General features: G+C 40.3%; 1 protein-coding gene and 1 long non-coding RNA gene across 4 annotated transcripts in view; both read left to right on the plus strand.

The window, feature by feature from the left end:
• The window catches only part of RNLS (renalase, FAD dependent amine oxidase), a 278209-nt gene that overhangs the window by 56763 nt on the left and 195894 nt on the right, over nt 1-25552 (plus strand). The window lies entirely within an intron of this gene.
• LOC118012964 overlaps nt 12676-25552 on the plus strand; it is a 47300-nt gene continuing 34423 nt past the window's right edge. The window contains exon 1 of the long non-coding RNA XR_004679877.1: nt 12676-12887. This is a non-coding gene — a long non-coding RNA (uncharacterized LOC118012964). The remainder of the gene's footprint in view (nt 12888-25552) is intronic.

Genomic DNA, 25552 nt, shown 5'->3' on the forward strand with positions numbered 1-25552 from the left:
GCTAGAGTTTGCACAACAGAAGGAGTAAGGATTCTGCAGTGACTTTATCTGTGGTGATAGTGCAGATTGTTCAGGAGAGGGTTGATTAATAAACTGAGAACTTCAAAAAAAAATAAATTTAAATAGCTAATAGATAATAGAGTATTCTTTTACAGTTGCCTGGGAATGTAGATAGCAGAATACAATTATTTTGAGTAGCAGGTCTAGTTTATAAAACAGAAAATTGCCAGTGGCTTGACTATGACAGGGGTCATTTATTCACACACCGATTCAACAAATACTAAGTGCTCACTAAGTACTCTACTTACTGTATTATGCTACCTGTTGAGGTCAGCAACTTTTCTGACTTGGCCCTGAAATAAATGAAAACTTTGTAAGGCCACAACATCTATGTGAAGCTGACCAGTTAGGGTTAGAACAAGATAGAAAGAAGAACATGGCCCAGAAAGCCATCAGGGACACTGCCTACAGCCAAGGACAGAGGACAGAAGCCAAGAGACCTAAAGAATTGTTTAATCAGTTTGAAGAAATGATGTATGGTCAAAAATTACCAGGAGATAGAGTTCAAGAAGCTAAAACAGAAACAAGGGCCAAAATCAAGTAGAAATTGTTTCAAGATTAGCAGCGTGAATGGCACATCCCAGGAGACCGTTGTTCAACCAGGATACAATATTGTTCCAAACTACAGCCGAGTGACCATAAGCACGGATGAAATCCATCCAGCAAGCAGATGTCTGTTGACTGAGGTGTGAGCCCGGCGCTCGCTCATTCCCATACACAGTGTCCTGGCTCAGCGGGAGGGGAGGACAGGGTGAATTTGTGATCTGACTCTGCTGTTTTGCCAGCCGTTCTGAAACCCCTCTGGTTCTGAGAGTCTCGGCTGGATTCTGCATTTCCATACAATATCTAGCAAGGACTCTACTTGGCTTCTTTTTTTAACTGAGTCTGTGACCAAAAAACTACAATGACTCACTGAGTCTGAGGTTGTGGAATGTAACAAAAGGATCTTTCGTTTTGTTCTTTGTAATTTTCTGAACTCAAAGGATGGACTGTAGCCGAATGTTCCCGAGTTTGAAACCTGATATAAAGTGGCCCCTGACTTCTAAATGAGACAAGAATTGGAAGAGAACAATAATAAAGATGTTACTTTCTAGTCATTTTGCTTTAGAGGCTGAAACTGACATGCAAATAATTCCTTTCAGAAAAGTTGTCGGGGCGCCTGGGTGGCTCAGTTGGTTGGGCATCTTGCCTTCGGCTCAGGTCATGATCTTAGGATCCTGGGATCGAGCCCTGCATCAGGCTCCCTGCTCAGCGGAAAGTCTACTTCTCCCTCTGCAGCTCCCCCCTGCTCCTGCACTTTCTCTCTATCAAATAAATAAATAAAACCAAAGAAAGAAAGAGAGAAGGAATGAAAAGAAAAGGAGAGGGCGCCTGGGTGGCTCAGATGGTTAAGCGTCTGCCTACGGCTCAGGTCATGGTCTCAGGGTCCTGGGATTGAGTCCCGCATCGGGCTCCCTGCTCCTTGGGAGCCTGCTTCTCCCTCTGCCTCTCTCTCTCTCTCTCTCCCTGTCATGAATAAATAAATAAAATCTTAAAAAAAAAAGAAAAGAAAAGTTGTCACTTACTTTCCAAAAGTGTGTGAATGTTCAGGTTTGTGGGATAGTAGATGGTAGAGTGTTCTTCTGCACTTGGCTAGGAATATAAACAACTGAATACAGTTATTTTTTGATAGCACAGAGGGACATAGGCAGAGCAGACCTATAATTCATCAAGAACAATGTTAAAAACGGTCTTTAAGATTAAAGATTCAGAATCCACCCTTTTAAGCTTCTTAAGAAAAAATATTCTTGTGAGAGTTCCTTCTCACATCTCTTGATGACTGAGTGTATGTGAGGATTTCAGAGCCGTAAAGATAAAACAGGATTTCTGTGTCTCTGGCATTTTTCCTTCTTCCCTGGACAACTGTTTGCATACATAGCTGTATCCTCATGCTAAGGAGGGTCCAGAGAAAGAAATGCTACTTCCTGTTATAGTCAATGAGACAGCACACCCCAGCTCCTGCATGCAGGCAGTTCCTGGGGGGGGGAAACCACTTTGGTGTCTACCGTTGGGAAGCCCGTCTTCTCTTGTGCTCCCTCCAAGGAAGCAGACCAGCTGCTTGCCACATTGACAAAGTACTTAAAGACCATTCTTTGCTTATCAGCCTCCTCTTTCTTAGGTTAAATAAACCACATTTTTTGTCTTTCTCTTTGGGGCCAATTTTCTTATCATTTTTTTTTTATTCCCTTAATCTCTTTGATCAGTCTTCTTAGGATTCCTTCCAAATCCTATAGATGTTTGCAGACCTAAAACGGAAGCTAATCATTACCCTTAACAAAGGCTGGCCCGGTGCTGAGCCTGACGGGGCAAGTTTGCCGTCAATCATCAGTGACATGCTGAAAAGACTCTTGCACAGAACTCGGTTTTGAAAATCATAGTGTAGCATGCTTGGATCCTTGGCTTGTGTTTAACTCTGTTTTTCAGGGGCATGGGTTTTTTGTTTTGTTTTGTTTTGTTTTCATCATGGACACTCAACACCAGGCTTGCTAATAAGTCTTTATTGGCTGAGGACTGTTTTCTTTAGAGAAATCGTCACTGTTGTATCTTTATTGTTGCATCTCTTTGCCAACTTCTACAACACCATTGCCATTTAGAATTTTATTCGGTCTTCCGATTTCTCCACCCAGTTTGTGCAGAATGAAAGTTGTTCAAGCACTCATTGGTTCCTTCCACAAATGTTTATTGAACTCCCTTTTTTTTTTTTTTTTCCGGGCACTGCCTGTCCTGCCCGTGAGCATTTTTAATGTATCGATCAATACTTTGGAATCACCACTACCACTTCGTTGCAGCCTAAGGCAAAAGCGCATTGGCCTCATTGTAGGGAAATGTAGTTAATAAAGCATAAAAAAGTCTTCATTAGAACGAGAGACTGCGAGCCTGCCAGGGCTGGTCTGAGCATTTCCCTGGGGGCAAAAGTGAAGCCACACTTACCATTTCTTGGGTAATACCAAGTAACAAGAGTTATGAGAGGAGTCACCCTCTCGCGTCCACTCGCTGGTCAAAATCCGAATCTCCTTTTTTCACTTTCCATTCTGGTAACTGTGGGTGTTCCTAGGGTTTATTTAGTTCTTGGTGTTTGGTTCTCTCTGTTCTTTCCTTTGGTAATATGAGCCTGTGCTACAATTTTAACTCTTTTTCTCTGTATTTATGTTTATATCTTCCCTATCCAAGACTCGGTTCTATACCATTAAGAGTCTCAAAGACCATTATCTGAAATGTGGTCTATCTCAAATTTAGTACATTTTATTCTCTCCCAAATTATTGGTCAGTTCTGATAGCTGCATTCTTTTGCTGACATATACATCCTTCACTTAAAACCTCCTTCATTTTTTTTTTCTTATTCTGCCCCCCCTTTCCTTCTGTTCTCTCTCAGGATCGCCTGCCTTGGTGTCCTCCCTTCATAATCCATATTAACCATTATGGGTGGACTGAATTTCATCATATCATGCTTCTCCAAAACTTCCAGTGGTTCCCCGTCATCTACAGGATGAAGTCACAACATTTCAGGATACACAAACCTGGGAACAAAACGGGGTCAGAATATTAAAGAGCCTTGCTTCTGTCACTGCCCCCAAGTCCCTTCCAATTCATCCAATCAGTTCCCTGAAAGGCAAAACCTTTGAAAGTCAGGACAAGGAAAAAGAGTACCTGTGGTTAGGGTCTGAACCAGAAAAGGCTAATTCAAGGATAGGATGATTTGGACAGAAGAGATTTTAAGCACATTTCCCAGCAAGGCCTACAGAAGACAGTGCACGTGGGCAGGAAATAAATAAGCTACCGTAAGAGGGAGAACAAGAGTGATGGAGGAGGATGTGAAGCATAGATCTCTAGAGGGAAAAAAAAAATAGTGAAAACCCCAGGGCTGCCTGGTAAGTTAGTATAAACGAGTGTTTACATAGAACCTTGGCTTCTGATGACTTGGTTTCCTACAACTCTCTCAAACTTGTTTTCAGTAGGCCAGTATTTAGGGGACATAGTTCTGCTCAGGATTTAGAACTTTTCCTCTTGGTAGAAGCCTTTCTGCACCTGTTCAGTAAGATATTTCTTTTTTTTTTTTTTAATTTTATTTATTTATTCATGAGAGACAGAGAGAGAGAGAGAGAGAGAGGCAGAGGGAGAAGCAGGCTCCCAAGGAGCAGGGAGCCCGATGCGGGACTCGATCCCAGGACCCTGAGATCATGACCTGAGCCGAAGGCAGACACTCAACCATCTGAGCCACCCAGGCGCCCTTCAGTAAGATATTTCTTCACTGTGTGGCTTGGCCCTGCTCAGCGTGTGAGACACGGAGGAAGGCACAGGAAGGCCACGCAGAGGACCACCTGCTCTTTCACCACCTCAGTAGTCCCTTTCCTGTCTTAGCTCACACTCGGAAGCACATTCTTATTGATGTAGAGACATCGTGGTGGTCCCTAGCTTGAGCCTAAGCCAGGCCCGTTACCCATATTCACACACGTCTGGGCATGTCTCGTTGGGCTGGTGTAACTGACCAGCTGGCAGACAGTTCATGGGAGAGATGGGTCAGAACTTCTGGAGAGAGAACGCTTTCACAGGGTGGTTGGAGTTAGACAGACTTAGTCTAATAATACAGCTTTAGTGATTGTTGGGAGTGAACTGTCTGAGAATATCACAGTACCCATCACTTGGTTTGTCTACCAGCCATTGCCACTTGAAAGGCCAAGTGAATCCTATGGAGACATAGGCAGGAGGGAACTTGAAAGAAAAACAGAGAGCTCTGCACTTCAGTCTTGGAAGCCTATGGGGCAATACTGCTCTAGTACTCGTGTGGAAAAATACAACACTGAATCAAAGAGTGCGGGATTCCCCACCAGCCATCCACTTCTCATGCCACGTACAGTAACTTCTGCATCTCATGAACTTCAGAGAGCCCAGTGCAACTTTAGCTCTTCAAGGACTCCAGCTCATTGGCACGAAAGCACCAGGAGAAAGTGCTATCCATCGGAAATGGGCACAGTGCTTGGCAGGGGCAGCAGCGTCCAGCAAGTTATGGTGGCAAATCAGTGATGTGTCAACCAGTAAATACACTTAGACACTAGCGAAGATTTCAGAGCCTGCGTTTCAGACATCATGGGGATGGGAGGGTAGCCAAAACGGAAGAGGAGAATGTCAGGCCCCATATAGTCGCTCACAGGGCTTGTTCAAGAGTGTACACGAGATAAACCTTAGAGATCGTAAATATTTGTGAAGGGCTTTGCAGGGCATCAGAGACGCTGTGTTTTAACGGGTTGGATCAAGAGGTAGCACAACATGAATTCTTAAGTGTCTTGGGCTTAGAAGAAGGCTTTGTCCTGTTGGTTGGTTGGATGGATGGTTTGTTACGGAACTCTTGAAATGAATAGTGATATTTGAAATTTTAAAGAGTGAGATAAGGTGTATTTTAGAAATAAGGTATGCATTTTTTGTTTTAATAAGCTTAAAGAAATGGTAACTGGGTCTGTGTAAGCATTGATCCGATGTTTACTGCCTACTAAACAAGATCTATATCTACGAAATCCTTTTATACAATGCCAGGAACTTAAGTAGATGTTCAGTTAAATATTACTGTGCATACACTTCTAATCTCCTTTCAACCAGAAAGATGTTTATAATTTAGGGGAGGAAAGGGATAGAACATTTGCTAGGTTTGGACATGAACAGAACTTCAAGCCTGAATATGCATCAGATTCAACTGTGGAGCTTTTTAAAAATAGAAATGCCTGGGAGGATCCCAGACCTTCTGAATCAGGATCTCTGGCTAGGGAACCCAGATACTTTTAAAATGTTCCTCAGATGATTCTGATGAGCAGCCAAGCTTATGAACCATTGATTGGAGGCTGGAGAAAGTGGTGGTTTTCTGCTTTATAAAAAACAAAGCCAAAGGATTATCTTTTCTTCCTTGAGGATGCACCATGGTCAGATAGAAAAAGTATGGTACTGGGGTCTAGTCCTGGACTCAGCTCTGCTAAGGGAGAAAGTCAGTTAATCTCTTTTCTCCCAGTTTCTCAGCAGCTGAATGGAGACTCTGATTCTTGCTGTCCAGAGCTGTGATGCAGTAAAGGAAATGAAGCATCTCTACCATAGGAGCTGACCTGTAATAGACAGACAATGACCATTACTTCCTCTCAGGTATCCTCTGCCCCTCTCTCTAGGTAAACAGTTACTCTCCAAAACAAGTGCTTTAGCTCCCCCCTTTCACAGTCCAATGGGGGAGATGAACAACAAACCAATTATACCAATATTCATTCAATTACGACTTTGTCAGTTGTCACAAATGTAAATTACATGTTATAGGGTCGCTAACAAGATTTTCTGACCTAATCTACACAGTATGTTAGCCTTCTGTTTTAGCTACATTTTGTTCTTCATATTGATGTATTGAACTAATTTTTTCTCCAGGGTTAATGCAGGAAAGCTTATTGTAGGGAATAGAAATCCCTTATCCACAAGTATAAATGAACAAATGCACACTATATTTTGCCCTTAGTTATATTTACATAGGAATGTTACTTCCTATTATGGATAAATATGTACACAATGCCAAGCTTTTTGAAAGCCCTTTTTAATGTATTTTAATAAAGAATCTAGATTTTAAATTTTATTTAAGCTGTTGGGTTAAAGTAAAAAAACTGGTTCTCATTATGGTCTAACTTGGCTGAAGTGACAATGAAGAAAATCCAGAGTCAGTTTTATTTGGCAACACTAGAAAGAGAAATCTCTCCTACCATGTTTTTAAAAACAACTTTCAATTAAGTTTCATTTGGGATTAGAGTCTGTCTTAGTTACATACTTCAGAAAATTAAGATTTATAACTGAACAGTCCTAGTGTCCTAACACCATTAGGCAGAACTATAATCTGGTCATTGTTTCCCATTGTGTAAAAGTCAGTGTTCCTTTTCAAATGGCATGAGAATTGCCTCTCAAAATCTTCTGGCATTGGCAATCAAGCTTTGTTAGGTGGGAAAATCTTTATTCAGTTTTTCACTTTTCGAAGTAACTTAGGCATTCAGACATCTGTGTCCATAACAAGTCTAGAAGACATTTCTTTGCTGAATGGTATAGATGCCCATGCTGGAAGATTCTAGATTACCAGTAAAAAATATTTGAAGAAGAAGAGAATGGCTTGTGGAAATCACTTCTTAAATTTGTCAACTTGTATTATGTATGTATATATGTACATATAAAACAAAAGGCTATTTCACTCAGTTTATATTGTATACACATAAGATAAATATCAAAATGAACCTCTGAGACAGCATCATAAAAATTTGCACATTTAAAGCATTTAAATTCTCAAAGCATTGCTAAAACATTAAACCTTTTAGATATGTTCTCAACTAAATATTATTATCCCCATTTTATAGCCAGTGTTATAGACATCCAAGGGTGATGTCAAATTTTGTTAATAAATGGTGCATCAAATATGTGCGTGGTAAAAAAAAAAAAAAAGAACATTGATACATTTATTCTTTCTTTATTATGTAAAGTCTGTGTAATAAAAAGGAGTTCTGTACATAGGGCAATAGATTTATGCTCAGTGAATTCATAATGATTTCCCAGATGTTCATATTTAACTAGCAACCATTATGAAAGGAGTAAGGCTTTCTAAGGTTATCTTCCTGATTAACAGCTTTCACCGTCCCTGGCTGGGTGATTTTATAGTCTGTCAGGGAAATTAACCATGTAGCCTCCAGATCATAGCCATTGTAATAGAGACAGAATATAATTTCACACGTTTCCATCATAACTTGAAGTGAAAACCTGACATTACTTGATTTCACTTAAAGAACAAAAAATATTCGAATATTCTAATATGGCAGATTTATGTTCTGCCATAGACATATTGACTTACCCAAACTATGAAGGGAAATGAACAGTTTGTCAAAGTAGGCATATAGTTTTTAATACAGAATTATGGCCATCATCATCACAGATGAAATGCATGGCCACAAGAGCACTCTCAAGGACCTCATGGCCCATGATGAATTTTTCTTTTTTCATAATGCCATTGAGTATGGCAGTGTACCAGATTTCATTTTCTAAGGACAGCGTCTCTTTGAAACAAACTAACCCAGTAGGAAAGAGGGAACTACTAAATCTGAAAAAATATCATTCCACTTTATAGGCAGACTAAAAATTATAGTGATTTTTCAACAGTCCCAACAATGCAGTGTTGCTGCGAATGCGTGGACCTCCTTCAGCTTGAGTGGCTTATTGTAATCAGACTAAATTCTCACACCATGTAAATCCATTATAGTTTATGACTTAAATCCATGATAATTATAATTGAGAGAGCCTTACCCAATCAAAATCAAATTTAATTATATGTTCACATTATAATCTAGAGAACAGAGGTTTTAGTTTAGAATCAGCCTCATCTCTTTGTTCTGAATGGAAAATAAAGAACCACTTTTTCCTTCTCAATTGTGACATACTTCCCAAGACATATGAATCTCCCCGTGCCTCTAATGGTCTACATTTAGACAGTCCCCAACCCGTCATCCTCCCTGCTGCACTCTCTAAGCCTCTGTATGGCTTTTCTGGGACTGTGTATGAGTGTGCTAGGGCCACCATAGCAGAAATTCCACAGACTGGGTGATTAAACCACGGAAATTTCCTTTCTCACAGTTCTGGAGACTCCAAGTCCGAGGTCAAAGTATTGGTGGGTGCTCCCGAGGCCTCTTTCCTTGACTTGCAGACGGCTGTCTCCTTGCTGTGTCCTCACGTGGTCTTTCCTCCATGTGCATGCATCCCTGGTATCTCTCTGTAGGTCCAAATTTACTCTTCGTATAAGGACATCAGTCAGATTGGATTAGGGCCCCACCTCAACAGCCTCATTTTGCCTTAACCACCCTATCAAGGCCCTGTCTCGAAATACAGCCAAGTTCTGAGGGGCTGGGGGCTAGGGCTTTATCGTATGAATTTGGGGAGGGCACACTTCAGCCCACAACGCCCTGTATATATTGCTCCCACTCTCCCTTGCGTCTCCCCTTTTTTCCTGCTTCCTTGCCTTTTTCCTTAAACATTTATTGATCACTTACATAAGGCACTGTGACAAGACAGGACGAGACCACCAAAACCTGCCTCGGGGATTAAGGGCACCTGCACTGTAGGTGCATCCTCTTCACTCAGTCTGGAAGGACCAGTAGCCATCAGCCAGGAGAAAAAAACCTGAGAGAACATTCTACAAAGAAGCAACATCTACAAGAGCCCATGGGTGGGAGAGATGGTGGGACAGTTGGACCCTACAAATAACTCAGTAGAATTCTAGTGAAGCAGTAGTAAGGGTCGAGACTGGGGCAGTCTCGGAGAAATACTAAGAAGTATTTAGGACTGCTTGGAAATAAATTAACATGAAAATAAAGTTGTGATTGGAAAGTAAGTCATATTAAAATCAAAATAGAAATGACAAACTTGAAAAAAAAAAACCAACTGCAACTCAGAAAGGGCTAGTTTCTTCAGTATAGGGAGCTGTACTACTCAGCATGAAAAGGCCAGTAATCTGGTACAGAAATAGGCAGAGAATAGAGAATTGAAAGAAAAAGAAATGGAGGTGGCTCCTACACATACGAAAAAAAGATGCAAAAGAAAACCATACATTTTTACCTTTGGTATTGGCAAATATTTAAAATTTTGATAATATGGGGCACCTAGGTGGCTCAGACCGTTAAGCATCCAACTCTTGATTTCAGCTCAGGTCTTGATCTTGAGGTCCTGGGATTGAGCCCTGTGTCAGGCCCCGGATTCAGCGTGGGGTCTGCTTGAGATTCTCTCTCTTCCTCTGCCCCACCCCCCTCCGTCTCTCTCTCTCTCTCTCTCTCTCTCAAATAAATAAATCTTCAAAAAAACTAAAAAGATAAAAGTTTGATAATAATATAGTAAAGGTAAATAGAAACAGATACTCGCCTACATTGCTGGTGGGAGTGTTAAGTGTTACAATCTCAATAGAGGAAAATTTGGCAATATCCCTGAAAATTATCAGTATACATTCCCAAGAGTCCAGTTTCTGCAAAATAGCCACACACGTGTGAAGTAGTGTTTCTACAGGTTTTCACTGCGGCACTGACTGTAATGGTGAAAGTTTACTACCTAATAATAAATGATACGCATTAAGTATTTTGAGGAAGGCATCATGATACATGCAACATATTTTGAAATTAATAAAAATATGAGGGATGGATAAAGCAAGTATATAATAGAATATTACTTATAGAATCTAGCTGGTAAGCAAATGAGTGTTTACTGTTAAATTCAACTTTTGTTTACGTTTGGAAACTTTTATAATAATGTGTTTGAGAAAGGCTGATTTCACTGATGGTGCATCCATACCCTGGATCACTACAGCTGTTTTAAAAAAGAATAAGGCTGTTGCTTGTGTACAGACAGGGAAGGCCCTCCAAGATACATTATGAAGTGAGAGAAGAAAAATGTCAGTAACTATGTTTGTACACCACCATTTGTGTATAATAGCTCCGCAAGGATGCACAAAAAATTGGAAAAAAAAATATAGCCTCTGGTAGGAGAACTTCATCGGGGGGATGGAGTGAAAAGGAGATCTGTTATTTGATATATTGTTGACTTTTGAATCATGTGCATTTACTGTCTATTCAAAAACAGAGTTTAAAAACATAGGGGTAGTTACTGGGCCACTTTTGATGTCTTAACTTTACATAATCGTCACCGCCATCCTGCAAGGTGGGGATATCACTGGCACCATTTGCAGAGGTGGAAAAGAGTTTCTGAGAAGCCCAATGATTGTTTGAGGTCACACAATGAGCACATGAAAAAGGCAGAGGGGGGGCATAGGTCTGATTCCCAGCCCTTTGCCCTTGGCATCTGCTTAGTAGTGATGGATAAGAGCCCTGCTTCCAAGCAGAGGAGACAGCTGCTGGAAGGGGAAGCTCTCGCCGGAGACCTGAAGCAGTGCAGAGCACTGTGGTGCAGAATGCACGTGGAGAGTGCCAGGGAACGAAAAGGAATATGACAGGCCAGGTCATAGAGGAACCCTAGATCCACATCAAGACACGTGTCCTCCATCTTACAGACACCGGGAGCCATGCTTGGTGTTCAAGATTAGTTACTTTGCATCGTGGATGCTGAAGGATAGAGAAGAGACCTGACAAATTTCCGATATCCGGCTTCATGGGGGGCTTTTGCTGCCCTTGTTTTCTGAGTGCCAGTTGAGTGATGGAATGGGGAACATTTGGTGAAGTTAGAGTGCTTTTCACTGTACGTGGTCATGCCTCCATTTTATATGCACGCATGAAGACCCTACTTGTGTATAACAGACACCTCCCAAATAGAACTTCCACAAGTTACCGCAGCAAGAATTATGGCCAGAGGGGACTTGTTCCTGTCATAAAAGGCTGCCAACACTTTTCTCTCTAAATCCCACCTTCCTGTAAAAAAAAAAAGAGTAATTTTAAAAAATAATAATAATAGCTAATAGAAGTAGTTGTCAGTATGTAGGGTTTACCAGGTGCCAGAATTTCCCAACTTCTCTGTTACAATATTATAACTATAATCATATGATTATTATTCTAAATATGCTATTTAATGTTATATCATAGAACTAAATATTATAATTAAATAATGCAAATGTTCTGAATGATGACTATTATAAATATGCTCTTTAGTAGCAACATTTCCCTTGTATTTTGTACCACTTTAGCACATACTATAATACTCACATGGACTCACTTAAATGTAGTATTACTGATTGGCATTCAAGGATGACTTCACTTTGTTATTTACAAAAGTAAAAAATTGGAAATAATGTAAAGATCCACAATAGCAATTTGATTAAATAAATCATGGTGCATTTATATTAAGAGATACTATATAGGCATTAAAAATAAAGTTTCAGGAGCACCTGGCTGACTCAGTCGGTATAGTGTACGAGTCTCGATCTTGGGGGTCGTGAGTTTAAGCCCACATTGGGCATGGAGCCTACTTAAAAAATATATGCTTTCAAAAAGTGTTTAATGGCAAATGAAGATAATAGGACACAAAATTATATCTACAGCATGACTGTCAGTTTCTCAAGGATGTCAGTGATCAGGTTGTATAATCCAGCTATTAGTTGTCAGCCTTCATCACACTTGACCCGCCCGGGGTACTTGAGCGTTGATTACTGGTGCTCCCCCCCTTCTTGAAATACTGTCTTCACTGGCACTTCCATCTTTCTTACCTCTCTTAGTGTCATGTTCTCATTCTCGCTCATCTTCCCGAGACCTAGTCTAAGTGTGGGAGTGCCCAGGATGCAATCCTGCAGCCCCATCCATACCCTCCCCATCCAGCTTTGAGGCTTTAAGTCCCAAATGTGCATCTTCAGCTTGGCTCTCTCCCCAGAACGCCCCTTCATATGGTCTTGGATTAAAGTTTTAAGTGTATGTAAGATGCTAGTTAATGTAGTGCTTGGCCCAGGTGGCTCAGTCAGTTAAGTGTCCAACTCTTGTTTTCAGCGCAGGTCATGATCTCATGGGTCGTGAGGTCGAGTTGGGCTCCGAACACAGCAGGGAGTCTGCTTGGGATTCTCTCCCTCTGCCTCTCTCCCCTCACATTCTCTCTCTCTAAAATAAGCCCATCAATCTTTAAAAAATATATAGTGCTTGGCACATAGTAAGCCTTTCATAAATATCATCTTGCTTACCTGTTATTTATTTTCATCTCTGGTGATATAAATATGTCCTCTTTATTAACAGAGATTTTGCTGTAAGCTATTCACTACTGAGTGAAACATTTCCGGGGCAGGAGATGTTTGGCAAAAGCTTGATTCTGAAGCTGCTTGTGATGTGAGTCAGTGGAAATTTTAATTGACACTGTTAAATAATTCCTTGCTAGTTTGAATAATTGAAAAAAATTTAAAAGCGTTCTTTTATCTTTTTCTATGCTATTTTCTCACAAGTTTCTATCAGGATGGTTAGAATTATCTGCCCAAATGTTTTTGGTTTTGTTTTTTAAAAGGAGTCCCCTCTGGGGTTAAACCAGCAGTTGCATAGTTTCCCAAGTGTGCATTCAATTCATACACATGCCATGCTATTCTGTTGGAAAAAATATAGTCCTCCATCTGAAAGTCTGACATAAATTTGACATACTTTCATGAAATGTGAAATGGTGGAGACTTCCAATCCTAAATTATTCTCTAAATGTTCATTTATATTAAAAGCCTCTGTAGACACATGTACTCCAAATGTTAATATCTTAGGAGATTACTTACAATGGCCATTTGGACATAGCTAGAAAGGAGACTATGAAAAATTTATCAGCACTGGAATGGGGCTTGATAAGTCATCTTGGCAGAAACAGTCCTAAATTGTTCCAGGCAGATGGGTATCACTCTTCCTCTTTTCAAAGATGCTTGAGGAAGAAAGATTATATGACCCATTGGTATCTTATTGTAGTATTGAATGGTCAGCTGCGAGGGGCTCCTTCCCTACAGGCGTTACCATGTTAGCCTCCCTCCTTTCTAACGTTGTGTTCTTGGTAGAGAACAGCTCACCTATATAATCATTTCTTGCATTTATTTCTTTTTAAAGATTTTATTTATTTACTTACTTAGCACGTGCACAGGCGCTTGACAGAGGGGGAGAGAGAGAGAGAGAGCAGGAGCTTGAGTGCGGGGAGGGGCAGAGGGAGAGAGAATCTCAAGCAGACTCCAAGCTGAGCGTGAGATCATTACCTGAGCTGAGATCAAGAGTTGGAAACTTAACTGACTGAGCCACCCAGGCGCCCCACAATTATTTTTGAATTGTCCCCTAATCCTTCATTTTCTTGACCTAAACAGTTCTTAAACATTTAACTTAACCATTGAGTGGCATTTTTTTTTTTAAGATTTATTTATTTGAGAGAGAGAGAGAGAGAGAGAAAGCAAGAGCGGGGGAGGGGCGGAGGGAGATCAGAAGACTTCCCTCTCAGCGGGGAGTGGGATGTGGGACTCAATCCCAGGACCCCGGGATCATGACCTGAGCCGAAGGCAGACGCTTAACCGACTGAGCCACCCAGGCGCCCCTGGGTGGCATTTTTTTTAAAGGCAATCATATGGTTTATAGATTTCATTCTGAGTTCAGCAGTGAGATTGGAACTGTCCTTTTCTTTCCTTTCCTTCTGCCTGTCCTTTCTCCCTTTCTGTCCTCTCTCTCTCTTACTCTCTTTCTGCCATTTATTCTGTCATTCAGTAAATGCTTCCCCAATCCCTGGCCACAGCATCCGCTCTGCTAGGTGTTCGGAGTGCGGTGGGGAACAGGATCTATGTGGTCCATTGTCCCGTGGCGCTCACAGACAAATGCAGCTCTGTCCCTCATTTAGGATAATGGGCAGTCATCACCTGTGTGCCAGTGTTGGAGACCAGCCTATCACAAAATCATCATCAAACAAATAGAGAAGAGAGTGATGAGTCTGTCTAGGCCCTTAGTTGTGTCATGTCATTGACCTTCAGAGTTATGCATGTGTTCAGAATCACTTCGCTGGGGGTCAAATAAGAACCAGAGGGAAATTCAGTTTAGGAATGCAGGAGAACTCCATGGGGGCAATCTTGGAAGAGGTTTAAGAGCCAGAACCTCCCACCCCCAGAAAAGTGCCTTACCAAAAAAAGAACATTTAAAAACGATTGCATCCTGGGCCCCGGAGGGAAGTATGCAGTGTCTTCCAGAAAGGATTGGGGGAGGGGGAGAGGAACTCAGTAAATCAGCAGTTATATTTAGGGATTAAGCTGGAAGGGGGAATATTTGACATTATGGGTGCCAATGTGTCTTTAAGTTTCGGCACAGTTTGCTTCCATATACACAAGGTCTCAAATAGACCTTCCTGGATGGGCTAGAATGCGGGGAAAGCAGTGGAAGGGATTATAGGAAATTCGCTTTCGCCAGAAGACACAGAGCTCCCCCACCCCCACAGCGGCTACGACTCCACCACCACAACCTTAACCACCAACCGACTCACAAGCTAGTGATGGGGCAATGCTAGCAAAGACACATTGTCTCATGGAATCATCACAGCCTACCAATGTGGTGGGCCATTATTAATATCCCCATCTCACAGATGGAGAAGTAAAGGCATGGAAGACTGATGTGATTTTCATTAGGTTGCACGACTCATAAGTGGTGGGTCTATTCCAACCCAGGTCTGTGTGACCGCGGGGGACACGTCATAACCGCAGTCTGCGGTTCCCCTCTGCAGCCCCGTTTTCACTCGAGAGCCTTCACTCTGGAACCCTCCATTTCCAGCTGATCTCCAACTGGGCTTTGCTGTTTTCCCCAAGTCTAATGGATACACGACTGGCAACTGTAGACAGGAAAAGAGATTTACTAATAAAAGGCTTCAAAATAGTGCTTACTTACAGTATAGAGACCATTCAAGATTAAAATCCAGATTTTCAAAGAATGGTGATTCATTTTGCAGCTGCAACTGCTATCCATTAACTGATTAACTCCTCTCACTATTGACTGTTTACCCTCTTTTAAGGTTGCAGAAATATCCGGTTAATCCCACAGTTATCAATTGTAGAGACATTAGATTTACATATAATCACAGCTCAAAATCATGCCCGTGGATGTAATAAATGGTTACATTCTTTTATCGGTGGATTTAGTTTCCTAGTGGGCAGTAATTTTGAACTCGCAATGTGTGCTGCATTGAAATTAAATATTCATTATGATCTTTTGAAGTTTACATTGGAAAGTACTTCAAAAACTATCAGTACATCAAATTATAATGTATTGCTTCTCTTTTAAAAAAATCTGATAGTGGTAATCCTTTGTGAATTTTGCTCTTTACAATTCTTTCATCAGTGCAGATGTTAGCAACTCACATGGGACAGCTAAAAAACGCCTCCTCATAAAAGCTGTAGAAGAAAGTCAGTCGTAAATCGTGCACTTTAAATATGGGGAGAGCATCTTGCTGTCAGTTGTAGAGTTTCTCAAGAACAGATGATCATGAAATGAAGGGTTTAATACTTCCATGAACAGAGCGCTTTCTTTATTGGTTTGTTTGCAGCTGATTGGACCCCTTCTTTGAAGGATGTCATTTCAGACTTATATTTTGTACTTTTCAAAAGCCCTTTAAAATTACCAGGAAAAATATCCAAAGAAAATTCTTACACTCCTTTCGTTTATGTGTGTGTGTGTGTGTGTGGACTAGGAGACCCCTCAGACTATGCATTCATATTTAATTGCATTTCATATTTCATCTCGTGGCGCTTGGACTTGACTGATGGCTAACAGTAAACATGTATAATTATTCGTTCATACACTTGGCCATTGGCAAGTGATTTTTACGGCAGTAATTTAACTACTGAGGTTGCAAGTCGAGATTCCTCAGTTTTATTGGGATGCTGAACCTTGCAAGCTTATGGTTGATAATGTTATTAACTCTCTCCACATTTCCTCTGTAGTAAAGGGGAAAATTGGAAGTACAGCACTTTTTAACAGCAGTCCATGTGTGTGGCTGTGGAGCCTCCCAAGGACTCAGTGGTGACCACCCCGGTACTCTCAGCTCTGCATTTCATTGTTTCGGGATACTTCAGTCTTGGACTTTGCAACAATGCATGCACAGAATCATTCTGTGTGTTGACTTCTTGGCTTTTGGTTTTTTAGAATATCCCCCTTTCTTTCGGTTCCTAGACCTCTTATTGGCATTAATTTTGGCTCAACTTCTTAGGAAAATGTTCAGAATTGCAGAAGAGCTAAAAAAGCTCAATGACCTTTATATACATCCATTGTTAGCATTGTTTCAGATTGAGTTTTTTCTATGTATAGATAAATATATAGAGATTTTAATTTATCTGTTTATTTTTGTTTATTTTTCCTGAATGATTTGAAAGTAAGTTGGTAAGTTGCAGACATCTCAGCAGGTTTTTGTTTTTTTTTTTTAATTCAGATTCCAGTTAAAACTCACTCATTGCATTTGGTTGTTATATCTCTTTAGTTTTATTTTTTTAAAAAAAGATTTTATTTATTTGAGGGAGCATGAGCAAGGAGGAGGGGCAGAGGGAGAAGCAGGCTCCCTGCTGAGTATGGAGCCAGATGCGGGACTCGATCTCAGGACTCTGGGATCATGACCTGAGCCAAAGGCAGACAAGTAACCGACTGAACCACCCAGGTGCCCCTATCTCTTTAGCTTTAATCTAATGGTTTCTTCTCACAAACGCTCCCAGGCTCTACTTTTTTGTTATTTGTGATCTTGACTTCCTTGAAGAATTCGGGCCAGTAGAAGATCTGTTGATCTGAATTTGTCTAATTTTCTCCTCATTAGATTCAGGTGAAACTAGGGGTTCTCGAATTTTAGCGTGCTGTAGCATCATCGGGAGGCTTTCTAGACACAGATTGCCTGCCCTGCCCCAGGGTTCCTGATTCAATAGGTCTGTGTCAGGGTCCACTCAGTGCATTTCCAACAAGGCCCCAGGAGACACTGATACTACTGGCCTGGGGACCACACTTTGAAAACCACAGGCTTAAACATTTTTGACATCACTGACGTGCACTTCTTGCAACACAGGGCAGGGCACAAGGTGGTGGCTTGTTCCACTACTGTTGATAAGCTTGATCATTTGCTTAAGGTACCGATTGCTCAATCTCTCCAATGTAGAAGATCATTTTTCTCCTTTGTAATTAGTAAGTTATCTATGGAATGATGCTCTATAATTAATAAGTAATCTACGGGGAGCAGACAATGTGAATTTCTATTCCTTAGCAACCTGCTCTTAGCACCCAGTGATAATCCTCGCCTGACTCAATTGTTAGTTTTCTTTCTTCCTCCTCCACTCTCCCTGTCCAGACACCCCTACACTCTCCCTCACGTCCTGTCTCTCTCACTGTCTCTTTCTCTCTCCTCCCCGCACGCCTACGTACACATACAATTTCTCTCTCTCTCTCGCTGCCTCTTTGCCCTCTCTTCCCCTCTCCCTCTTGCCTTTCTTCCTCCCACCTACCCTGCTTCTGAGTTTCACTTTGGATCAAGATTTTTTTTAATTTGGTACATTATAATTTATTCCTATTGTTATTATTTTGGGGTCTTAAAATTTTCCAGATTTATCTGGTAACAGCCCCTTCTGGGACCTTTTGAAACAATGCCATTACTATCAGGCATCGCCTTGTTTCTGGCAAAAGATGTTCAGCTCTCGCCTTGTGCTTTTCCTGCTCTAGACCGGAACCTGCCATTTCTCTAAGGAGAGCTGGCTCCTTTTAGTAGGGAATATCAGTTAGAAGCCAATATCTGGGTGCTGGGGGGTTTCGATTGTCCTGGAGTGTCACTGCGGTCAAAGGACGAGCCTGAGATTTAATCTCTTCGGAAGCAATGATACTGATATCTTCAATTTAAATGCAGCTTCAGTGTTCTTTCTCACCTTCCTCTGGTCCCCACTGGAACCCATATTCATTCGCAACAAAAACTCTGATGCTCTAAAATAGTATTTTTTACTTAAACCATTTAAATATATATATATAAATGGGGCGCCTGGGTGGCTCAGTCGGTTAAGCGACTGCCTTCGGTTAAGCGACTGCCTTCAGCTCAGGTCATGATCCTGGAGTCCCGGGATCGAGTCCCGCATCGGGCTCCCTGCTCGGTGGGGGGTCTGCTTCTCCCTCTGACCCTCTTCCCTCTCGTGCTCTCTGTCTCTCATTCTCTCTCTCTCAAATAAATAAATAAATAAATCAAAAAATAAATAAAATAAATAAATATATATATAAATGTATATAAATATAAATATGTAAATATACATTTATTTTATATTTATAAATATAAATATGTACACATAAATATAAATATATAAATATATATAAATGTATATGTATATTTGCTCATTTGCTCCAGTGCATACAGAATAGATTCAGAATTGCAACAGTGGTACTTCGACCAACAATAATGGAAAACCAGATTTCCTTATAATTTTGTGTCCTTAGAATTTCTTACAGGGGTGCTTGGGTGGCTCAGTTGTTTAAGCGACTGCCTTTGGCTCAGGTCATGATCCTGGGGTCGTGGGATCGAGCCTTGCATCGGGGGGGGGGGGGTCCCTGCTCAGCAGGGAGTCTGCTTCTCCCTCTGACCCTCTCCCCTCTCATGCTCTGTCTTTTTCATTCTCTCTCTCTCAAATAAATAAATAAAATCTTAAAAAAAAAATTTCCTACAGTGTCTAGTATTGAGTGCAGTAGACAGTCTGAGTTCTGTGCTCCAGAGTTTCTTAAATTATCTTTTATTTGTGTTTGTGTTATCAATTTGATAGTTTATTGTAGTTGTTGCTGTTTTTATTCCGTTTTAGGTTTTTTCCCAACTATTTTGATTTAATTTTATGTTTTGAATATGTGAAATATTTACATGGCCAAGGTCAAAATTATATAAGAATTGAAAAGTTTTAATCCCATTTGTATTTATTAGTCTCAGGTTTATTTTTCTCCCCTATGTTTCTTTTGACAAAAATAAGTGCATGTCCATTTCCCCTTCTTATACAAGAGGAGAATATTTTATATCTTCTTTGGTACCTTTTATTTTTCATTTGACAGTATATTCTGGGAATTGCTCTAGTATCAGTTTATAAAGATTTTCCTCATTCTTTCTCAAAAACACATATACCCCGTTGTGCACTGCAGATAATTCAGTGTCTTATGGATGAACATTTAGCTCATTTAAAAAATTATGTTGTCGTAAGTGATGCAGCTTTTAGCTGGCCTGGTTCAGGTCTCTCAAGAGGTTGCAATCAAGCCATGGGCCAGTTATCTTATGGCTCAGTTGAGGCTGGAAAATCCACTTTTTAGCTCACTCACATAGTTGCTGGTAGGCCTTTGTTTCTTGCCACTTAGGCCTATCCATGGGCTGCCTGGGTAGCTCAAGACATAACAGTTGGCTTCCTTCTCCCCTGGGCCACTTTCTGACATGATAGCTGTCTTCCTCCAGTATGCATAATGACAGAAAACACATGCACCCCCCTGTGCACGCATCCAAGGCAGAAACCACAGTCATTTTATAATCAAATATTGGAAGTGTCATTGATCATATCTTCTGTATCTTATTAAACTAGAAGTGAGTTGTGGAGCCCAGACCACACTCAAGAGAAGGGGAAAAAGTCCCACCTATTGGGGGGGAGGCATGTAAAAAAGAGATAGAGAGAGGGAGAGAGAAACCAAGGAAAAGACTCTTAACTCTAGAGAACACACTGATGGTCACCAGAGGGGAGGGGGTGGGGGGATGGGGGGAAATAGGTGATGGGGATGAAGGAATACACTTGTCTTGATGAGCACAAGGTGATGTGTGGAACTGTTGAATTACTATATTGTACACACCGGAAACTAATATTTCACTGTATATTAACTATACTGGAATTTAAAATTAAATTAAATTTAATTTAATTTTTAAAATGTATGAACAGATTTTTAAAACTACCACATTGCCTAATGCAGAGACTTCATCTCAAAACACGTATTCTCTGATAGCACTTATACTGTATGATGTCGCAAGCATTTTCTCATTTAATCCTAACAACTATCATGTACTGCTCCAGAGAAGAACCATGTATCTCTCAAATCATAACTTTATAGTTTTAATGAGTTTCCTGGTTGTAAATCAATTGCTATGGCTATACACCTTATATTACAGTTTAGCGAATCATCTTACATGTCTGTGCTACTTAGTGTCTTAGTTACTGTTTTAATGTTTTGAGGACAATGATTTTTTTTTTTTGAGGACAATGATTAAAAAAAAAAAAAAGAAGAGGCAATACCCTGTTTAGCATGGGGAGAAATGAGTGGGGTGATAGATTAAAAAGACTGACTATAAGTTGGTGATTGTTGAAGCTCTATGATGGAAAGAAGCTTTGGGGCTCATTGTACTGTTCTTTCTACTTTTATATACTTTTTAGTCTTTCCAATATGAAAAGTAAAAAAAAGTGGGGGTAGAAAGAGAAAAAGAAAACCTATCCCTTTTAATTTTAATTTTCTGCCTGAGATTTATTGCAATAAGGGTATATAAGTGCTTTTGATCATTGAAAAAAAAAAACCCACACAGCAGACAAGCTGTTCTTCTCATAACTGTTAACTTTTCTGGTCATCAGAAAGAGCCACAAGTTTCTAACATGTAGCCCTTCTTCTGTGACAGAGTCCCCAAACTGTGTATGGTAAATACACAGGAATCACCTATGGAGCTTGTTAAAATGTCCCCAGGTCCCAATACTGGCAATTATCATTTAGAAGATTTCAGTGGAATAAAGAAGTCTACATTTTAAGCAAATACCCCTGGTGTTTCTGATTCCAGTGATAAATGGGCCCCAATTTGATATACACTTTTACGAGTAAAGCAGTGTGATAGAAAGATGAATGCAAGGTTCTTACACTCTGCTCTATTTCCTAAAGAGACTTGCCAACTAGTAAAGAATGGCAATGCATAAAGCATTATAACAGGAGTATAAAGAATAAGGCTGATTCCATGTTATCCTACCAGCTCTCGGTAAGGAATGAAGATCATATGGGGACAGATTTCTTGTTTGGGTGAGCAGAATATAACAGGAGCTCTGAAAATACAGAATACATCATTGTTTGCTTTTCTAAAGAATCAGATGTTTCAAGCTAGTCTTGTCAAATGGTGGAAATTTTTCATTTTGTAGGTGACATCTCTGATAAGTTCCAGGGTTTTACGTTATTGATTAAAGAAGCATTCACATGCTTTGAATATAAAATATGCAAATGACAAAGGTAGTGTGAAATTAAATTAATATTGTTGGCATTAAGTTTTTCTAAGAGCCAAGCAGGTGAAAAACACTCCTCGTTCAGTAGCATTAAAATAATAATAGCTGACTTTTATTGAGCACTTATGAATTAGGGGTAGTATTCAGTATATAAAAATCCACCATATATTATCTCGAGTGAAGACTATAATCTCATTATATGGTGGCTGTTCATTTAGGGTAAGGAAAAGCAATCTAATTTGTCCATTTGCTAGTCTGAGTTACATTCTTATTGCATATCTCCCACTTGTGAATAATCTTTTTTTTAAAAGAGTTTATTTGAGAGAGAGAGAGAGATCGGGGTGGGGAAAGGTGGAGAGGAAGAGGGAGAGAAAGAATCTCAAGCAGACTCCCCTCTGAGTGCGGAGCCCAACTCCAGGCTCCATCTCACATCCCTAAGATCATGACCTGAGCTGAAATCAAGAGTCGGCCACTTAACTGACTGAGCCACCCAGGTGCCCCCCACTTGTGAGTAATCTCTTAAAGGGATGAGTAAGATCAGAGGAAAAGTATAGCAACCAAGCCAAACTTTTGAAGAGGATGATGATTTAAAATATGTCTTTGGATTAAATACTGATGATTGGATTGAACACTCACCCCAATTTCAGAGAAATGTCAACACTAGATAGCATGATTTGCTTGCCTTCATTTCTCTCTGTGCTTTTGAAGAACTACTTTTATCCTGAATGAAACTAAATAAAGATAGAAGAGTTGAAGTGTATCTAGAAGTCCAGGTGACCACAGAAGCATTAACAACCCCTCATGTGTTCCTGAACAATAGGCCAGAACTAACTCCAGTAAAGCCTGAAGTCACTCTAGAGAAGAGCATCTGGTTTAGCAAATACAGGTCTCTCGAGCGCAGATGAGTTCATTCAGCTTTACAATGTGTCTAACATCAGTGCTGGAACAAGTTATATAATGGTCTGTCTAAATTCCAATGCTGAAAGTGAGGCATGTGGCTCTCTTTACTGCCTGCAGTGACATGGTGGGAGAGACGACTCCTCTGGTGAAATAATGAAGCGATGGCCTCCTGTTCAGACAGACAGGAGGTAACTTATAGCTAAGGCATTTGAGAATAAGCCCTCAAATTTCATGTCCCATTAGTCAAAAGTTCTTTTTGTTGCATCAACAGAAATGGCAGCTAGAAAACACTATTAAAACTGTATTCTAACCAAAGCAGAACTTTGCTCTCTTTAAATCATTGCAGGTTCATTGTAAAGGATATTTATGATTATACATGTTCATAATTCCCCATGCCTAATCTTGCCAACTGGAGAATCTCTGCAAATGTGCATATCTTATAAATATATGCAAAAAGTTACTGCTTCTCCTTTTTATCTGTTTGACACTTTTCTTTAGACCACAGTGCATCTTTCTTACTTATCTGTTTATTTGTTCTGTGTACTTCTCAGATTTCAGCTGGATGATAAACAGGAGCCACTGCTGGACTTCAGGGATATGAGGGCAAATGTGGTGGGTCAGAACGGGCAGAAATTGATTGCGGAGGTGGTGGGGGGAGAAGAGCCTGAAAAGCTATTTGAGAAATAACCCAGGCTGTGTCCACTTCTGGGATCCACATCTACCTGGTTACTGTGGGGGTGGTCCAAATAAACCTACTTACAGAGCCACTGAGGAGCCTCCGAGGAGAGGGTAGGAGTAGGGGAGAATGCAACATATGCCCCCCCTTTCAAGAAAAAAAGCCTGATAAAACAGTTACAGTAACAAATAGTTTTTGTTAAGAGCTCATACCATGTTAGCTGTTATGAACACAGGCCTAAATCCTAGGGAGAGAGGGAACTGTAAGGAAATGCTGAAGGACCATTTTCTCTGCATTTTGGAACTCATCAGAACCAAAACATCCTGCTTTAAAACCCATCTAAAAAAGTAGTATTTAGATGAGCAGCTTTGCACAGTGAGGATCAAGGCAGTCACCGGCAGAGGAATGCTGTCCCCAACCTAAGGAACAAAGGAAATATTGAGCCTGGGGGAAGCAGGACAGACTGGCAAATATCGAGCGGCTGCCACTGTGCCTTCTCCGATGGGAAGAGCAACAATGGGACCTTCTGCACACATGACACTTCTACTATCATTGCTCCAGCACATCTCCTAAGACTAAGAACATCACTCCACACAAGCACACTGCCATGGTTAAACCTGAGAAAAATCAGTTGTTACGTAATTTCACCTAATATTTTGTCTGTATTCAGATTTCCCCAAATACTACAGCTGGGTTTTCCGCCTGCCCCAACCAGGATCCAAGCCCATTTCATGAATTGTTTTAGTTAGTTTTTTTTCCCCCTAGGGAGTTTTTCATTGTTAATTTGGGAATAATTTCAGACTTAGAAAAAAGGTTACAAGAATAATACAAAGAATTCCTGTGTATCTAACACTTTACCCCATTTGTTGTCTGTCTGTCTCTGTCTCTGTCTCTGTCTGTCTGGGTCTTTCTCTCTGTATATGTATAATATGAAATTGTTATTTCTTTCTGTTTGAGAGTAAGTTGCAGAAGTGATATTTCATATCTTTAAATACTTCATATTTCCTTAAAACAAGGACACTCTCTTACATAACCATAGTACAAAACCAGGAAATTAGCATGGATACAATATTATCTAATCTACAGACTTTATTCAAATTTTGCCAGTTGATTCGGTAATGCCTTTTATAACAACAGAAAAATATTAATTTTTTTTTATGCTCCAAGATTCAATCCATGATCCCATGTTACATTAAGTTGTCATGTCTTTTTAGTTTTTGTTTTATTTTGTTTTGTTTTGTTTTTTAATCTGGAACAGTTCCTCAGTCTTTGTCTTTCATGACCTTGGTATTTTTGAAAAGTTGAAAAGTACTAAACAATTGTAATACAAAGTGTCCCCTGATTTTGGTTTGTCTGATGTTTCCTCCTGATTAGATTCAGGTTTTGCACTTTTTGGCTGGATGTGATGTGTGTTCTCAGAACATTATGTTACGAGGCACATGGTGCTGCCCTACCCCACCACTGGTTAACTTACTCATCACGTTAACTTGGTGATGGTAACTGGTGATGATGGTTGGTTAAGGGGATGTTTGTCAGATTTCTCTACTGTTAAGTTACAATTTGTGTCTGTGTAATTAATAAGTAGTTTGTAGGGAGAAACTTGGAGACTATGTAAATATCCTGTTTCTTTCACCCACTGGTTTGAGCATCCATTGATGATTCTTGCTTGAATCATATCCAGATAAATTTTATGCTTTCACCAGGACTTTTTTCTTCTTTCTCTCCTGAATGACCTCAAAAACACTATTTTATAAGTCTACTTTACTCAGAGTTTCTTCCAAAATTCTAGCTAGTTGTCTCCAGATATCTTTCCATGGTATGTTCAGAGACCAGGTGGTGTGGTGTCTCTTCCTTCTCACACCTTCCCCTTGGACAGGTGCTTGTTCTCTCCCAAACTTTTGTTGGCTTAAGCCATCAGTTTGTTATGTAAGACATTTCACATGACATTTCTGCTTTGTCCTAGTTTTCCTCCTGCCTGTTCCTGGTTTTAAACAAAAATCTTTTCTCTTTAATGCCCACATCCTGAAACACATCTACTTCTGTTTCTCAAGTTTTGGCATTTAACAGCTCCCTTCGTAAAAGATTTTCCCATTGTTAGTCACTGTTGTTTTATAACCATGGCTTTTAGCTTCCAAATCTTCCATTTTCTTTGTTGGGTCCTTCTTCTACCTCTGCCATTTTAGCTTTGGAAGATCACCTTCATCAAGCCTTTTAAG

This window comes from Mirounga leonina, unplaced genomic scaffold (assembly GCF_011800145.1).
Source record: "Mirounga leonina isolate KUSES-001 unplaced genomic scaffold, KU_Mleo_1.0 Mir_152, whole genome shotgun sequence".
NCBI lineage: Eukaryota > Metazoa > Chordata > Mammalia > Carnivora > Phocidae > Mirounga > Mirounga leonina.